Here is an 18,229-nt window from a genome sequence, read left to right as displayed (position 1 = left end):
CCAGCTTTGCAATGAGGACGCTCCTTGCGTGGGGGGGCCGGGCTGCTGGCTGTATGGGAGATGATTCCCCACCTCTGACCAATTTCAGAATTGTTTACCGCTGGAGCAAGTGCCCTGATAGTGTTTTCCTCTGTATAACTGCTCGGTTCAGGTTTTTTTTTTCTTTTTGGGTTCAAGTTAGAATTTATTCATCTTTTATGTATTTATTGATATAAGCATGGAAATAATTCATTCATATAAATACATCTGTGTGAAGGGAAGAACTTTTTTCTGTTTTATTTTTAAATTTTATTTCTAAAAATTTTGAAGTTTAATTATATTTATTTTTCTATACAGCAGGTTATTATTGATTATTTATTTTATTCATATACATATATACAGGTCAATACCTATCTCCCAACTCATCTGACCACAACACCCCATGGCTTCCCCGACTTGGTGTCCATACGTTTGTTCTCTACCTCTGTTTCTCTATTTCTGCCCTGCAAACCTGTTCATCTGTACCATATATCTAGGTTCCACATACATGCATTAATACAGAATATTTGTTTTGCTCTTTCTGACTTACTTCATTCTGTATGACAGTCTCTAGATCCACCGACTTCTCTACAAACAACCCAGTTTCATTCCTTTTCATGGCTGAGTCATATCCCATTTTATATATGTACCACATCTTTATCCATTCGTCTGTCTGTGGGCATTTAGGTTGCTTCCATTACCTGGCTATCGTAAATAGTGCTGCAATGAACATTGTGGGGAATGTGTGTTTTTGATTTATGGTTGTCTCTGGGTATATGCCCAGAAGTGGGATTGCTGGATCCTATGGTAATTCTATTTCTAGTTTCTTTAAGGAAACTCCATACTCTTCTCCATAGTGACTGTAACAATTTACCTTCCCACCAATAGTGGAAGAGGGTTCCTTTTGTCCACACCCTCCCCAGAATTTTTTGTTTGTAGATTTTCTGATGATGCCGATTCTAACAGGTGTGAGGTGATACCTCATTGTCGTTTTGATTTGCATTTCTCTAATAATTAGTGGTGTTGAGCAGCTTTTCATGTGCGTCTTGGCCGTCTCTGTGACTTCTTTGAAGAAACGTCTATTTAGATCTTCTGCCCATATTTGTATTAGGGTTGTTTGTTTTATTAATATTAAGCTGCGTGAGCTGTTTATATATATTGGAGATTAAACCTTTGTCCATTGATTCATTTGCGAACATTTTCGCCCATTCTGAGGGTTGCCTTTTTCCATTCCCGTTGTTTTTAACCAAAAAAGAAAGAAAGCAAAAGAAGCAGAACACTAATGTGCGTGAAATATTCCTCTTGAAACTGTCGTTTTGAAATATGGACGTCTTTTGAACTTTTTGGTCGATATATGACCCCAGGATTTGTTTTCAGGGCAGGTGTCATTTACAGGCCTGCAATGATTTGGAATATTCACTGATCATTAGCGCTGGGATTAAAGCTGCTGTTGTGTGAAGCGGCCACAAGGTGGCAGCAGTTCTCCCTTAGCAAATCTGCTTACTAGGGCAACAGAGCCTCAATGGAAGCCGTGTTCTAGATTGGAATTTAGAATGGAATGTGCCAGGAGAAAGCCCCTCAAGTTTGTCTCACTACTTCTTGTTCGTGTTTTTAATTTAATTTTTAATTTTTTATTACAGCAAGTTTGATTACATCGTTTGGCTTGTTGTAGGTGTGCAAGATGTGGTTCTTTTACACATATACATATGTCTGTTCTTCCTGGGACCCTTTTCCCATGTACGTTATGACAGAATGTTGAGTAGTCTTCTCTTGGCATTCCGTAGGTCTTTGGTGATTATATATTTCACCTGTGTTTGTATATGTCTCTTAACACCAATATCGTAATGAATCCAATCCTCACACCTTTCCATTGGGGAACCATAAGTTTGTTTAATGAATCTGTTATTGCCCTTCTCGGTGGAAATATCTGCCCTGGTATCCGTTTTTAGGTAACACCTATAAGTGATATCATACGATATGTGTCTTTCACTTTCTGACGTACTACAAGTCACGTGCTTACCTGTAGACTCATCTACGGGGCTGCAAATGGCATTGTGCCCTTTTTTTCCTTGGCTAATATTCTGTCTTAGCGAGGTCCATTTTCTGCAATGTGATTCCCTGAGGGCTGAGGATTAGCTGACCTGGGCAGCCTGACCCTGCCGGCAAGCCCTCCCCAGGTGTGCCTGGGTTGAGGTCAATAGAAACAGCACTCCAGGCAGCAATAGCCCCTGCAGCTGTGCCTGACTCCATATTCTCTGCCCCGTCACCAGTCTCGGGGCTGTGCTGGTGGGAGGGTGTGAGGGTCCACGGCTTTGTTGGTGGCCCGGTGTGAGTGGGGCTCTGCTGGACTTTCTGCAGGAGTTGCCAGGCTGCCACTTGTAAAGAAGAGGATGTGTCACCCATAACTTCCGCTGGAATTTCTCTCCGTGCTGAGGTGAGGAAGGACAAAAAGGAGTGGGGGCCGGGACAGGAGGGGTATCTCAGGCAGGGAAATGGAAAGCTTCCAGAAGAGCGCCCGGGGCCAGGACCATCCTGGCTGGCCTGCAGGCACCAAGTTGGCCTGCGTGCTGTCGCTGGTGTGTCTCCACGACCCTTCCTCTAGGCTTTCAAGCCCTTGTACATATTCAGGTGTTTTACCTGGGAAGGGTGGGAACAGTTCAGCAACAGCTGGCCTGGGGCTCAGCTCACGTTTACTCACAGAGGCCTCGGCACGGTCCCCCAGCTTTGCAATGAGGACGCTCCTTGCGTGGGGGGGCCGGGCTGCTGGCTGTATGGGAGATGATTCCCCACCTCTGACCAATTTCAGAATTGTTTACCGCTGGAGCAAGTGCCCTGATAGTGTTTTCCTCTGTATAACTGCTCGGTTCAGGTTTTTTTTTTCTTTTTGGGTTCAAGTTAGAATTTATTCATCTTTTATGTATTTATTGATATAAGCATGGAAATAATTCATTCATATAAATACATCTGTGTGAAGGGAAGAACTTTTTTCTGTTTTATTTTTAAATTTTATTTCTAAAAATTTTGAAGTTTAATTATATTTATTTTTCTATACAGCAGGTTATTATTGATTATTTATTTTATTCATATACATATATACAGGTCAATACCTATCTCCCAACTCATCTGACCACAACACCCCATGGCTTCCCCGAATTGGTGTCCATACGTTTGTTCTCTACCTCTGTTTCTCTATTTCTGCCCTGCAAACCTGTTCATCTGTACCATATATCTAGGTTCCACATACATGCATTAATACAGAATATTTGTTTTGCTCTTTCTGACTTACTTCATTCTGTATGACAGTCTCTAGATCCACCGACTTCTCTACAAATAACCCAGTTTCATTCCTTTTCATGGCTGAGTCATATCCCATTTTATGTATGTACCACATCTTTACCCATTCGTCTGTCTGTGGGCATTTAGGTTGCTTCCATTACCTGGCTATTGTAAATAGTGCTGCAATGAACATTGTGGTGAATGTGTGTTTTTGATTTATGGTTCTCTCTGGGTATATGCCCAGAAGTGGGATTGCTGGATCCTATGGTAATTCTATTTCTAGTTTCTTTAAGAAAACTCCATACTCTTCTCCATAGTGACTGTCACAATTTACCTTCCCACCAATAGTGGAAGAGGGTTCCTTTTGTCCACACCCTCCCCAGAATTTGTTGTTTGTAGATTTTCTGATGATGCCGATTCTAACAGGTGTGAGGTGATACCTCATTGTCGTTTTGATTTGCATTTCTCTAATAATTAGTGGTGTTGAGCAGCTTTTCATGTGTGTCTTGGCCGTCTCTGTGACTTCTTTGAAGAAACGTCTATTTAGATCTTCTGCCCATATTTGTATTAGGGTTGTTTGTTTTATTAATATTAAGCTGCGTGAGTTGTTTATATATATTGGAGATTAAACCTTTATCCATTGATTCATTTGTGAACGTTTTCGCCCATTCTGAGGGTTGCCTTTTTCCATTCCCGTTGTTTTTAACCAAAAAAGAAAGAAAGCAAAAGAAGCAGAACACTAATGTTCGTGAAATATTCCTCTTGAAACTGTCGTTTTGAAATATGGACGCCTTTTGAACTTTTTGGTCGATATATGACCCCAGGATTTGTTTTCAGGGCAGGTGTCATTTACAGGCCTGCAATGATTTGGAATATCCACTGACCATTAGCGCTGGGATTAAAGCTGCTGTTGTGTGAAGCGGCCACAAGGTGGCAGCAGTTCTCCTTAACAAATCTGCTTACTAGGGCAACAGAGCCTCAATGGAAGCCGTGTTCTAGATTGGAATTTAGAATGGAATGTGCCAGGAGAAAGCCCCTCAAGTTTGTCTCACTACTTCTTGTTCGTGTTTTTAATTTAATTTTTAATTTTTTATTACAGCAAGTTTGATTACATCGTTTGGCTTGTTGTAGGTGTGCAAGATGTGGTTCTTTTACACATATACATATGTCTGTTCTTCCTGGGACCCTTTTCCCATGTACGTTATGACAGAATGTTGAGTAGTCTTCTCTTGGCATTCCGTAGGTCTTTGGTGATTATATATTTCACCTGTGTTTGTATATGTCTCTTAACACCAATATCGTAATGAATCCAATCCTCACACCTTTCCATTGGTGAACCATAAGTTTGTTTAATGAATCTGTGATTGCCCTTCTCCGTGGAAATATCTGCCCTGGTATCCGTTTTTAGGTAACACCTATAAGTGATATCCTACGATATGTGTCTTTCACTTTCTGACTTACTACAAGTCACGTGATTACCTGTAGACTCATCTACGGGGCTGCAAATGGCATTGTGTCCTTTTTTTTCCTTGGCTAATATTCTGTCTTAGCGAGGTCCATTTTCTGCAATGTGATTCCCTGAGGGCTGAGGATTAGCTGACCTGGGCAGCCTGACCATGCCGGCAAGCCCTCCCCAGGTGTGCCTGGGTTGAGGTCAATAGAAACAGCACTCCAGGCAGCAATAGCCCATGCAGCTGTGCCTGACTCCATATTCTCTGCCCCGTCAGCAGTCTCGGGGCTGTGCTGGTGGGAGGGTGTGAGGGTCCATGGCTTTGTTGGTGGCCCGGTGTGACTGGGGCTCTGCTGGACTTTCTGCAGGAGTTGCCAGGCTGCCACTTGTAAAGAAGAGGATGTGTCACCCATAACTTCCGCTGGAATTTCTCTCCGGGCTGAGGTGAGGAAGGAAAAAAAGGAGTGGGGGCCGGGACAGGAGGGGTATCTCAGGCAGGGAAATGGAAAGCTTCCAGAAGAGCACCCGGGGCCAGGACCATCCTGGCTGGCCTTCAGGCACCAAGTTGGCCTGCGTGCTGTCGCTGGTGTGGATCCACGACCCTTCCTGTAGGCTTTCAAGCCCTTGTACATATTCAGGTGTTTTACCTGGGAAGGGTGGGAACAGTTCAGCAACAGCTGGCCTGGGGCTCAGCTCACGTTTACTCACAGAGGCCTCGGCACGGTCCCCCAGCTTTGCAATGAGGATGCTCCTTGAGTGGGGGGGCCGGGCTGCTGGCTGTATGGGAGATGATTCCCCACCTCTGACCAATTTCAGAATTGTTTACCGCTGGAGCAAGTGCCCTGATAGTGTTTTCCTCTGTATAACTGCTCGGTTCAGGTTTTTTTTTTCTTTTTGGGTTCAAGTTAGAATTTATTCATCTTTTATGTATTTATTGATATAAGCATGGAAATAATTCATTCATATAAATACATCGGTGTGAAGGGAAGAACTTTTTTCTGTTTTATTTTTAAATTTTATTTCTAAAAATTTTGAAGTTTAATTATATTTATTTTTCTATACAGCAGGTTATTATTGATTATTTATTTTATTCATATACATATATACAGGTCAATACCTATCTCCCAACTCATCTGACCACAACACCCCATGGCTTCCCCGACTTGGTGTCCATACGTTTGTTCTCTACCTCTGTTTCTCTATTTCTGCCCTGCAAACCTGTTCATCTGTACCATATATCTAGATTCCACATACATGCATTAATACAGAATATTTGTTTTGCTCTTTCTGACTTACTTCATTCTGTATGACAGTCTCTAGATCCACCGACTTCTCTACAAACAACCCAGTTTCATTCCTTTTCATGGCTGAGTCATATCCCATTTTATATATGTACCACATCTTTATCCATTCGTCTGTCTGTGGGCATTTAGGTTGCTTCCATTACCTGGCTATTGTAAATAGTGCTGCAATGAACATTGTGGTGAATGTGTGTTTTTGATTTATGGTTGTCTCTGGGTATATGCCCAGAAGTGGGATTGCTGGATCCTATGGTAATTCTATTTCTAGTTTCTTTAAGGAAACTCCATACTCTTCTCCATAGTGACTGTATCAATTTACCTTCCCACCAATAGTGGAAGAGGGTTCCTTTTGTCCACACCCTCCCCAGAATTTGTTGTTTGTAGATTTTCTGATGATGCCGATTCTAACAGGTGTGAGGTGATACCTCATTGTCGTTTTGATTTGCATTTCTCTAATAATTAGTGGTGTTGAGCAGCTTTTCATGTGCGTCTTGGCCGTCTCTGTGACTTCTTTGAAGAAACGTCTATTTACATCTTCTGCCCATATTTGTATTAGGGTTGTTTGTTTTATTAATATTAAGCTGCGTGAGCTGTTTATATATATTGGAGATTAAACCTTTGTCCATTGATTCATTTGCGAACGTTTTCGCCCATTCTGAGGGTTGCCTTTTTCCATTCCCGTTGTTTTTAACCAAAAAAGAAAGAAAGCAAAAGAAGCAGAACACTAATGTGCGTGAAATATGCCTCTTGAAACTGTCGTTTTGAAATATGGACGTCTTTTGAACTTTTTGGTCGATATATGACCCCAGGATTTGTTTTCAGGGCAGGTGTCATTTACAGGCCTGCAATGATTTGGAATATCCACTGACCATTAGCGCTGGGATTAAAGCTGCTGTTGTGTGAAGCGGCCACAAGGTGGCAGCAGTTCTCCCTTAGCAAATCTTCTTACTAGGGCAACAGAGCCTCAATAGAAGCCGTGTTCTAGATTGGAATTTAGAATGGAATGTGCCAGGAGAAAGCTCCTCAAGTTTGTCTCACTACTTCTTGTTCGTGTTTTTAATTTAATTTTTAATTTTTTATTACAGCAAATTTGATTACATCGTTTGGCTTGTTGTAGGTGTGCAAGATGTGGTTGTTTTACACATATACATATGTCTGTTCTTCCTGGGACCCTTTTCCCATGTACGTTATGACAGAATGTTGAGTAGTCTTCTCTTGGCATTCCGTAGATCTTTGGTGATTATATATTTCACCTGTGTTTGTATATGTCTCTTAACCCCAATATCGTAATGAATCCAATCCTCACACCTTTCCATTGGTGAACCATAAGTTTGTTTAATGAATCTGTTATTGCCCTTCTCCGTGGAAATATCTGCCCTGGTATCCGTTTTTAGGTAACACCTATAAGTGATATCCTATGATATGTGTCTTTCACTTTCTGACTTACTACAAGTCACGTGATTACCTGTAGACTCATCTACGGGGCTGCAAATGGCATTGTGTCCTTTTTTTCCTTGGCTAATATTCTGTCTTAGCGAGGTCCATTTTCTGCAATGTGATTCCCTGAGGGCTGAGGATTAGCTGACCTGGGCAGCCTGACCCTGCCGGCAAGCCCTCCCCAGGTGTGCCTGGGTTGAGGTCAATAGAAACAGCACTCCAGGCAGCAATAGCCCCTGCAGCTGTGCCTGACTCCATATTCTCTGCCCCGTCAGCAGTCTCGGGGCTGTGCTGGTGGGAGGGTGTGAGGGTCCACAGCTTTGTTGGTGGCCCAGTGTGAGTGGGGCTCTGCTGGACTTTCTTCAGGAGTTGCCAGGCTGCCACTTGTAAAGAAGAGGATGTGTCACCCATAACTTCCGCTGGAATTTCTCTCCGGGCTTAGGTGAGGAAGGAAAAAAAGGAGTGGGGGCCGGGACAGGAGGGGTATCTCAGGCAGGGAAATGGAAAGCTTCCAGAAGAGCGCCCGGGGCCAGGACCATCCTGGCTGGCCTTCAGGCACCAAGTTGGCCTGCGTGCTGTCGCTGGTGTGGATCCACGACCCTTCCTCTAGGCTTTCAAGCCCTTGTACATATTCAGGTGTTTTACCTGGGAAGGGTGGGAACAGTTCAGCAACAGCTGGCCTGGGGCTCTGCTCACGTTTACTCACAGAGGCCTCGGCACTGTCCCCCAGCTTTGCAATGAGGATGCTCCTTGCGTGGAGGAGCCGGGCTGCTGGCTGTATGGGAGATGATTCCCCACCTCTGACCAATTTCAGAATTGTTTACCGCTGGAGCAAGTGCCCTGATAGGGTTTTCCTCTGTATAACTGCTGGGTTCAGGTTTTTTTTTTTTTTCTTTTTTCGTTCAAGTTAGAATTTATTCATCTTTTATGTATTTATTGATATAAGCATGGAAATAATTCATTCATATAAATACATCTGTGTGAAGGGAAGAACTTTTTTCTGTTTTTTTTTTTTTTTTTTTTTTTTTTTTTTTTTTTTTTGCTGTACGCGGGCCTCTCACTGCTGTGGCCTCTCCCGTTGCAGAGCACAGGCTCCGGACACACAGGCCCCGCGGCCATGGCTCGCGGGCCCAGCCGCTCCGCGGCACGTGGGATCCTCCGGGATCGGGGCACGAACCCGCGTCCCCTGCATCGGCAGGCGGACTCCCAACCACTGCGCCACCAGGGAGGCCCTTCTGTTTTATTTTGAAATTTTATTTCTAAAAATTTTGAAGTTTAATTATATTTATTTTTCTATACAGCAGGTTATTATTGATTATTTATTTTATTCAAATACATATATACAGGTCAATACCTATCTCCCAACTCATCTGACCACAACACCCCATGGCTTCCCCGACTTGGTGTCCATACGTTTGTTCTCTACCTCTGTTTCTCTATTTCTGCCCTGCAAACCTGTTCATCTGTACCATATATCTAGGTTCCACATACATGCATTAATACAGAATATTTGTTTTGCTCTTTCTGACTTACTTCATTCTGTATGACAGTCTCTAGATCCACCGACTTCTCTACAAACAACCCAGTTTCATTCCTTTTCATGGCTGAGTCATATCCCATTTTATATATGTACCACATCTTTATCCATTCGTCTGTCTGTGGGCATTTAGGTTGCTTCCATTACCTGGCTATTGTAAATACTGCTGCAATGAACATTGTGGGGAATGTGTGTTTTTGATTTATGGTTGTCTCTGGGTATATGCCCAGAAGTGGGATTGCTGGATCCTATGGTAATTCTATTTCTAGTTTCTTTAAGGAAACTCCATACTCTTCTCCATAGTGACTGTAACAATTTACCTTCCCACCAATAGTGGAAGAGGGTTCCTTTTGTCCACACCCTCCCCAGAATTTTTTGTTTGTAGATTTTCTGATGATGCCGATTCTAACAGGTGTGAGGTGATACCTCATTGTCGTTTTGATTTGCATTTCTCTAATAATTAGTGGTGTTGAGCAGCTTTTCATGTGCGTCTTGGCCGTCTCTGTGACTTCTTTGAAGAAACGTCTATTTAGATCTTCTGCCCATATTTGTATTAGGGTTGTTTGTTTTATTAATATTAAGCTGCGTGAGCTGTTTATATATATTGGAGATTAAACCTTTGTCCATTGATTCATTTGCGAACATTTTCGCCCATTCTGAGGGTTGCCTTTTTCCATTCCCGTTGTTTTTAACCAAAAAAGAAAGAAAGCAAAAGAAGCAGAACACTAATGTGCGTGAAATATTCCTCTTGAAACTGTCGTTTTGAAATATGGACGTCTTTTGAACTTTTTGGTCGATATATGACCCCAGGATTTGTTTTCAGGGCAGGTGTCATTTACAGGCCTGCAATGATTTGGAATATTCACTGATCATTAGCGCTGGGATTAAAGCTGCTGTTGTGTGAAGCGGCCACAAGGTGGCAGCAGTTCTCCCTTAGCAAATCTGCTTACTAGGGCAACAGAGCCTCAATGGAAGCCGTGTTCTAGATTGGAATTTAGAATGGAATGTGCCAGGAGAAAGCTCCTCAAGTTTGTCTCACTACTTCTTGTTCGTGTTTTTAATTTAATTTTTAATTTTTTATTACAGCAAGTTTGATTACATCGTTTGGCTTGTTGTAGGTGTGCAAGATGTGGTTCTTTTACACATATACATATGTCTGTTCTTCCTGGGACCCTTTTCCCATGTACGTTATGACAGAATGTTGAGTAGTCTTCTCTTGGCATTCCGTAGGTCTTTGGTGATTATATATTTCACCTGTGTTTGTATATGTCTCTTAACACCAATATTGTAATGAATCCAATCCTCACACCTTTCCATTGGTGAACCATAAGTTTGTTTAATGAATCTGTTATTGCCCTTCTCCGTGGAAATATCTGCCCTGGTATCCGTTTTTAGGTAACACCTATAAGTGATATCCTACGATATGTGTCTTTCACTTTCTGACGTACTACAAGTCACGTGCTTACCTGTAGACTCATCTACGGGGCTGCAAATGGCATTGTGCCCTTTTTTTCCTTGGCTAATATTCTGTCTTAGCGAGGTCCATTTTCTGCAATGTGATTCCCTGAGGGCTGAGGATTAGCTGACCTGGGCAGCCTGACCCTGCCGGCAAGCCCTCCCCAGGTGTGCCTGGGTTGAGGTCAATAGAAACAGCACTCCAGGCAGCAATAGCCCCTGCAGCTGTGCCTGACTCCATATTCTCTGCCCCGTCAGCAGTCTCGGGGCTGTGCTGGTGGGAGGGTGTGAGGGTCCACGGCTTTGTTGGTGGCCCGGTGTGAGTGGGGCTCTGCTGGACTTTCTGCAGGAGTTGCCAGGCTGCCACTTGTAAAGAAGAGGATGTGTCACCCATAACTTCCGCTGGAATTTCTCTCCGGGCTGAGGTGAGGAAGGAAAAAAAGGATTGGGGGCCGGGACAGGAGGGGTATCTCAGGCAGGGAAATGGAAAGCTTCCAGAAGAGCACCCGGGGCCAGGACCATCCTGGCTGGCCTGCAGGCACCAAGTTGGCCTGCGTGCTGTCGCTGGTGTGGCTCCACGACCCTTCCTCTAGGCTTTCAAGCCCTTGTACATATTCAGGTGTTTTACCTGGGAAGGGTGGGAACAGTTCAGCAACAGCTGGCCTGGGGCTCAGCTCACGTTTACTCACAGAGGCCTCGGCACGGTCTCCCAGCTTTGCAATGAGGACGCTCCTTGCGTGGGGGGGCCGGGCTGCTGGCTGTATGGGAGATGATTCCCCACCTCTGACCAATTTCAGAATTGTTTACCGCTGGAGCAAGTGCCCTGATAGTGTTTTCCTCTGTATAACTGCTCGGTTCAGGTTTTTTTTTTCTTTTTGGGTTCAAGTTAGAATTTATTCATCTTTTATGTATTTATTGATATAAGCATGGAAATAATTCATTCATATAAATACATCTGTGTGAAGGGAAGAACTTTTTTCTGTTTTATTTTTAAATTTTATTTCTAAAAATTTTGAAGTTTAATTATATTTATTTTTCTATACAGCAGGTTATTATTGATTATTTATTTTATTCATATACATATATACAGGTCAATACCTATCTCCCAACTCATCTGACCACAACACCCCATGGCTTCCCCGACTTGGTGTCCATACGTTTGTTCTCTACCTCTGTTTCTCTATTTCTGCCCTGCAAACCTGTTCATCTGTACCATATATCTAGGTTCCACATACATGCATTAATACAGAATATTTGTTTGGCTCTTTCTGACTTACTTCATTCTGTATGACAGTCTCTAGATCCACCGACTTCTCTACAAACAACCCTGTTTCATTCCTTTTCATGGCTGAGTCATATCCCATTTTATATATGTACCACATCTTTATCCATTCGTCTGTCTGTGGGCATTTAGGTTGCTTCCATTACCTGGCTATTGTAAATAGTGCTGCAATGAACATTGTGGGGAATGTGTGTTTTTGATTTATGGTTGTCTCTGGGTATATGCCCAGAAGTGGGATTGCTGGATCCTATGGTAATTCTATTTCTAGTTTCTTTAAGGAAACTCCATACTCTTCTCCATAGTGACTGTAACAATTTACCTTCCCACCAATAGTGGAAGAGGGTTCCTTTTGTCCACACCCTCCCCAGAATTTTTTGTTTGTAGATTTTCTGATGATGCCGATTCTAACAGGTGTGAGGTGATACCTCATTGTCGTTTTGATTTGCATTTCTCTAATAATTAGTGGTGTTGAGCAGCTTTTCATGTGCGTCTTGGCCGTCTCTGTGACTTCTTTGAAGAAACGTCTATTTAGATCTTCTGCCCATATTTGTATTAGGGTTGTTTGTTTTATTAATATTAAGCTGCGTGAGCTGTTTATATATATTGGAGATTAAACCTTTGTCCATTGATTCATTTGCGAACATTTTCGCCCATTCTGAGGGTTGCCTTTTTCCATTCCCGTTGTTTTTAACCAAAAAAGAAAGAAAGCAAAAGAAGCAGAACACTAATGTGCGTGAAATATTCCTCTTGAAACTGTCGTTTTGAAATATGGACGTCTTTTGAACTTTTTGGTCGATATATGACCCCAGGATTTGTTTTCAGGGCAGGTGTCATTTACAGGCCTGCAATGATTTGGAATATTCACTGATCATTAGCGCTGGGATTAAAGCTGCTGTTGTGTGAAGCGGCCACAAGGTGGCAGCAGTTCTCCCTTAGCAAATCTGCTTACTAGGGCAACAGAGCCTCAATGGAAGCCGTGTCCTAGATTGGAATTTAGAATGGAATGTGCCAGGAGAAAGCCCCTCAAGTTTGTCTCACTACTTCTTGTTCGTGTTTTTAATTTAATTTTTAATTTTTTATTACAGCAAGTTTGATTACATCGTTTGGCTTGTTGTAGGTGTGCAAGATGTGGTTCTTTTACACATATACATATGTCTGTTCTTCCTGGGACCCTTTTCCCATGTACGTTATGACAGAATGTTGAGTAGTCTTCTCTTGGCATTCCGTAGGTCTTTGGTGATTATATATTTCACCTGTGTTTGTATAGGTCTCTTAACACCAATATCGTAATGAATCCAATCCTCACACCTTTCCATTGGGGAACCATAAGTTTGTTTAATGAATCTGTTATTGCCCTTCTCGGTGGAAATATCTGCCCTGGTATCCGTTTTTAGGTAACACCTATAAGTGATATCATACGATATGTGTCTTTCACTTTCTGACGTACTACAAGTCACGTGCTTACCTGTAGACTCATCTACGGGGCTGCAAATGGCATTGTGCCCTTTTTTTCCTTGGCTAATATTCTGTCTTAGCGAGGTCCATTTTCTGCAATGTGATTCCCTGAGGGCTGAGGATTAGCTGACCTGGGCAGCCTGACCCTGCCGGCAAGCCCTCCCCAGGTGTGCCTGGGTTGAGGTCAATAGAAACAGCACTCCAGGCAGCAATAGCCCCTGCAGCTGTGCCTGACTCCATATTCTCTGCCCCGTCACCAGTCTCGGGGCTGTGCTGGTGGGAGGGTGTGAGGGTCCACGGCTTTGTTGGTGGCCCGGTGTGAGTGGGGCTCTGCTGGACTTTCTGCAGGAGTTGCCAGGCTGCCACTTGTAAAGAAGAGGATGTGTCACCCATAACTTCCGCTGGAATTTCTCTCCGTGCTGAGGTGAGGAAGGAAAAAAAGGAGTGGGGGCCGGGACAGGAGGGGTATCTCAGGCAGGGAAATGGAAAGCTTCCAGAAGAGCGCCCGGGGCCAGGACCATCCTGGCTGGCCTGCAGGCACCAAGTTGGCCTGCGTGCTGTCGCTGGTGTGTCTCCACGACCCTTCCTCTAGGCTTTCAAGCCCTTGTACATATTCAGGTGTTTTACCTGGGAAGGGTGGGAACAGTTCAGCAACAGCTGGCCTGGGGCTCAGCTCACGTTTACTCACAGAGGCCTCGGCACGGTCCCCCAGCTTTGCAATGAGGACGCTCCTTGCGTGGGGGGGCCGGGCTGCTGGCTGTATGGGAGATGATTCCCCACCTCTGACCAATTTCAGAATTGTTTACCGCTGGAGCAAGTGCCCTGATAGTGTTTTCCTCTGTATAACTGCTCGGTTCAGGTTTTTTTTTTCTTTTTGGGTTCAAGTTAGAATTTATTCATCTTTTATGTATTTATTGATATAAGCATGGAAATAATTCATTCATATAAATACATCTGTGTGAAGGGAAGAACTTTTTTCTGTTTTATTTTTAAATTTTATTTCTAAAAATTTTGAAGTTTAATTATATTTATTTTTCTATACAGCAGGTTATTATTGATTATTTATTTTATTCATATACATATATACAGGTCAATACCTATCTCCCAACTCATCTGACCACAACACCCCATGGCTTCCCCGACTTGGTGTCCATACGTTTGTTCTCTACCTCTGTTTCTCTATTTCTGCCCTGCAAACCTGTTCATCTGTACCATATATCTAGGTTCCACATACATGCATTAATACAGAATATTTGTTTTGCTCTTTCTGACTTACTTCATTCTGTATGACAGTCTCTAGATCCACCGACTTCTCTACAAATAACCCAGTTTCATTCCTTTTCATGGCTGAGTCATATCCCATTTTATGTATGTACCACATCTTTACCCATTCGTCTGTCTGTGGGCATTTAGGTTGCTTCCATTACCTGGCTATTGTAAATAGTGCTGCAATGAACATTGTGGTGAATGTGTGTTTTTGATTTATGGTTCTCTCTGGGTATATGCCCAGAAGTGGGATTGCTGGATCCTATGGTAATTCTATTTCTAGTTTCTTTAAGGAAACTCCATACTCTTCTCCATAGTGACTGTCACAATTTACCTTCCCACCAATAGTGGAAGAGGGTTCCTTTTGTCCACACCCTCCCCAGAATTTGTTGTTTGTAGATTTTCTGATGATGCCGATTCTAACAGGTGTGAGGTGATACCTCATTGTCGTTTTGATTTGCATTTCTCTAATAATTAGTGGTGTTGAGCAGCTTTTCATGTGTGTCTTGGCCGTCTCTGTGACTTCTTTGAAGAAACGTCTATTTAGATCTTCTGCCCATATTTGTATTAGGGTTGTTTGTTTTATTAATATTAAGCTGCGTGAGTTGTTTATATATATTGGAGATTAAACCTTTGTCCATTGATTCATTTGTGAACGTTTTCGCCCATTCTGAGGGTTGCCTTTTTCCATTCCCGTTGTTTTTAACCAAAAAAGAAAGAAAGCAAAAGAAGCAGAACACTAATGTTCGTGAAATATTCCTCTTGAAACTGTCGTTTTGAAATATGGACGTCTTTTGAACTTTTTGGTCGATATATGACCCCAGGATTTGTTTTCAGGGCAGGTGTCATTTACAGGCCTGCAATGATTTGGAATATCCACTGACCATTAGCGCTGGGATTAAAGCTGCTGTTGTGTGAAGCGGCCACAAGGTGGCAGCAGTTCTCCCTTAACAAATCTGCTTACTAGGGCAACAGAGCCTCAATGGAAGCCGTGTTCTAGATTGGAATTTAGAATGGAATGTGCCAGGAGAAAGCCCCTCAAGTTTGTCTCACTACTTCTTGTTCGTGTTTTTAATTTAATTTTTAATTTTTTATTACAGCAAGTTTGATTACATCGTTTGGCTTGTTGTAGGTGTGCAAGATGTGGTTCTTTTACACATATACATATGTCTGTTCTTCCTGGGACCCTTTTCCCATGTACGTTATGACAGAATGTTGAGTAGTCTTCTCTTGGCATTCCGTAGGTCTTTGGTGATTATATATTTCACCTGTGTTTGTATATGTCTCTTAACACCAATATCGTAATGAATCCAATCCTCACACCTTTCCATTGGTGAACCATAAGTTTGTTTAATGAATCTGTGATTGCCCTTCTCCGTGGAAATATCTGCCCTGGTATCCGTTTTTAGGTAACACCTATAAGTGATATCCTACGATATGTGTCTTTCACTTTCTGACTTACTACAAGTCACGTGATTACCTGTAGACTCATCTACGGGGCTGCAAATGGCATTGTGTCCTTTTTTTTCCTTGGCTAATATTCTGTCTTAGCGAGGTCCATTTTCTGCAATGTGATTCCCTGAGGGCTGAGGATTAGCTGACCTGGGCAGCCTGACCATGCCGGCAAGCCCTCCCCAGGTGTGCCTGGGTTGAGGTCAATAGAAACAGCACTCCAGGCAGCAATAGCCCATGCAGCTGTGCCTGACTCCATATTCTCTGCCCCGTCAGCAGTCTCGGGGCTGTGCTGGTGGGAGGGTGTGAGGGTCCATGGCTTTGTTGGTGGCCCGGTGTGAGTGGGGCTCTGCTGGACTTTCTTCAGGAGTTGCCAGGCTGCCACTTGTAAAGAAGAGGATGTGTCACCCATAACTTCCGCTGGAATTTCTCTCCGGGCTGAGGTGAGGAAGGAAAAAAAGGAGTGGGGGCCGGGACAGGAGGGGTATCTCAGGCAGGGAAATGGAAAGCTTCCAGAAGAGCGCCCGGGGCCAGGACCATCCTGGCTGGCCTTCAGGCACCAAGTTGGCCTGCGTGCTGTCGCTGGTGTGGATCCACGACCCTTCCTGTAGGCTTTCAAGCCCTTGTACATATTCAGGTGTTTTACCTGGGAAGGGTGGGAACAGTTCAGCAACAGCTGGCCTGGGGCTCAGCTCACGTTTACTCACAGAGGCCTCGGCACGGTCCCCCAGCTTTGCAATGAGGATGCTCCTTGAGTGGGGGGGCCGGGCTGCTGGCTGTATGGGAGATGATTCCCCACCTCTGACCAATTTCAGAATTGTTTACCGCTGGAGCAAGTGCCCTGATAGGGTTTTCCTCTGTATAACTGCTCGGTTCAGGTTTTTTTTTTCTTTTTGGGTTCAAGTTAGAATTTATTCATCTTTTATGTATTTATTGATATAAGCATGGAAATAATTCATTCATATAAATACATCGGTGTGAAGGGAAGAACTTTTTTCTGTTTTATTTTTAAATTTTATTTCTAAAAATTTTGAAGTTTAATTATATTTATTTTTCTATACAGCAGGTTATTATTGATTATTTATTTTATTCATATACATATATACAGGTCAATACCTATCTCCCAACTCATCTGACCACAACACCCCATGGCTTCCCCGACTTGGTGTCCATACGTTTGTTCTCTACCTCTGTTTCTCTATTTCTGCCCTGCAAACCTGTTCATCTGTACCATATATCTAGATTCCACATACATGCATTAATACAGAATATTTGTTTTGCTCTTTCTGACTTACTTCATTCTGTATGACAGTCTCTAGATCCACCGACTTCTCTACAAACAACCCAGTTTCATTCCTTTTCATGGCTGAGTCATATCCCATTTTATATATGTACCACATCTTTATCCATTCGTCTGTCTGTGGGCATTTAGGTTGCTTCCATTACCTGGCTATTGTAAATAGTGCTGCAATGAACATTGTGGTGAATGTGTGTTTTTGATTTATGGTTGTCTCTGGGTATATGCCCAGAAGTGGGATTGCTGGATCCTATGGTAATTCTATTTCTAGTTTCTTTAAGGAAACTCCATACTCTTCTCCATAGTGACTGTATCAATTTACCTTCCCACCAATAGTGGAAGAGGGTTCCTTTTGTCCACACCCTCCCCAGAATTTGTTGTTTGTAGATTTTCTGATGATGCCGATTCTAACAGGTGTGAGCTGATACCTCATTGTCGTTTTGATTTGCATTTCTCTAATAATTAGTGGTGTTGAGCAGCTTTTCATGTGCGTCTTGGCCGTCTCTGTGACTTCTTTGAAGAAACGTCTATTTACATCTTCTGCCCATATTTGTATTAGGGTTGTTTGTTTTATTAATATTAAGCTGCGTGAGCTGTTTATATATATTGGAGATTAAACCTTTGTCCATTGATTCATTTGCGAACGTTTTCGCCCATTCTGAGGGTTGCCTTTTTCCATTCCCGTTGTTTTTAACCAAAAAAGAAAGAAAGCAAAAGAAGCAGAACACTAATGTGCGTGAAATATGCCTCTTGAAACTGTCGTTTTGAAATATGGACGTCTTTTGAACTTTTTGGTCGATATATGACCCCAGGATTTGTTTTCAGGGCAGGTGTCATTTACAGGCCTGCAATGATTTGGAATATCCACTGACCATTAGCGCTGGGATTAAAGCTGCTGTTGTGTGAAGCGGCCACAAGGTGGCAGCAGTTCTCCCTTAGCAAATCTTCTTACTAGGGCAACAGAGCCTCAATAGAAGCCGTGTTCTAGATTGGAATTTAGAAT

The sequence above is a fragment of the Mesoplodon densirostris genome, chromosome 6 (genome assembly GCF_025265405.1).
Source record: "Mesoplodon densirostris isolate mMesDen1 chromosome 6, mMesDen1 primary haplotype, whole genome shotgun sequence".
Taxonomy (NCBI): domain Eukaryota; kingdom Metazoa; phylum Chordata; class Mammalia; order Artiodactyla; family Ziphiidae; genus Mesoplodon; species Mesoplodon densirostris.
The sequence above is the reverse complement of the archived record's forward strand: the minus strand, read 5'-3'. Positions refer to the sequence as shown.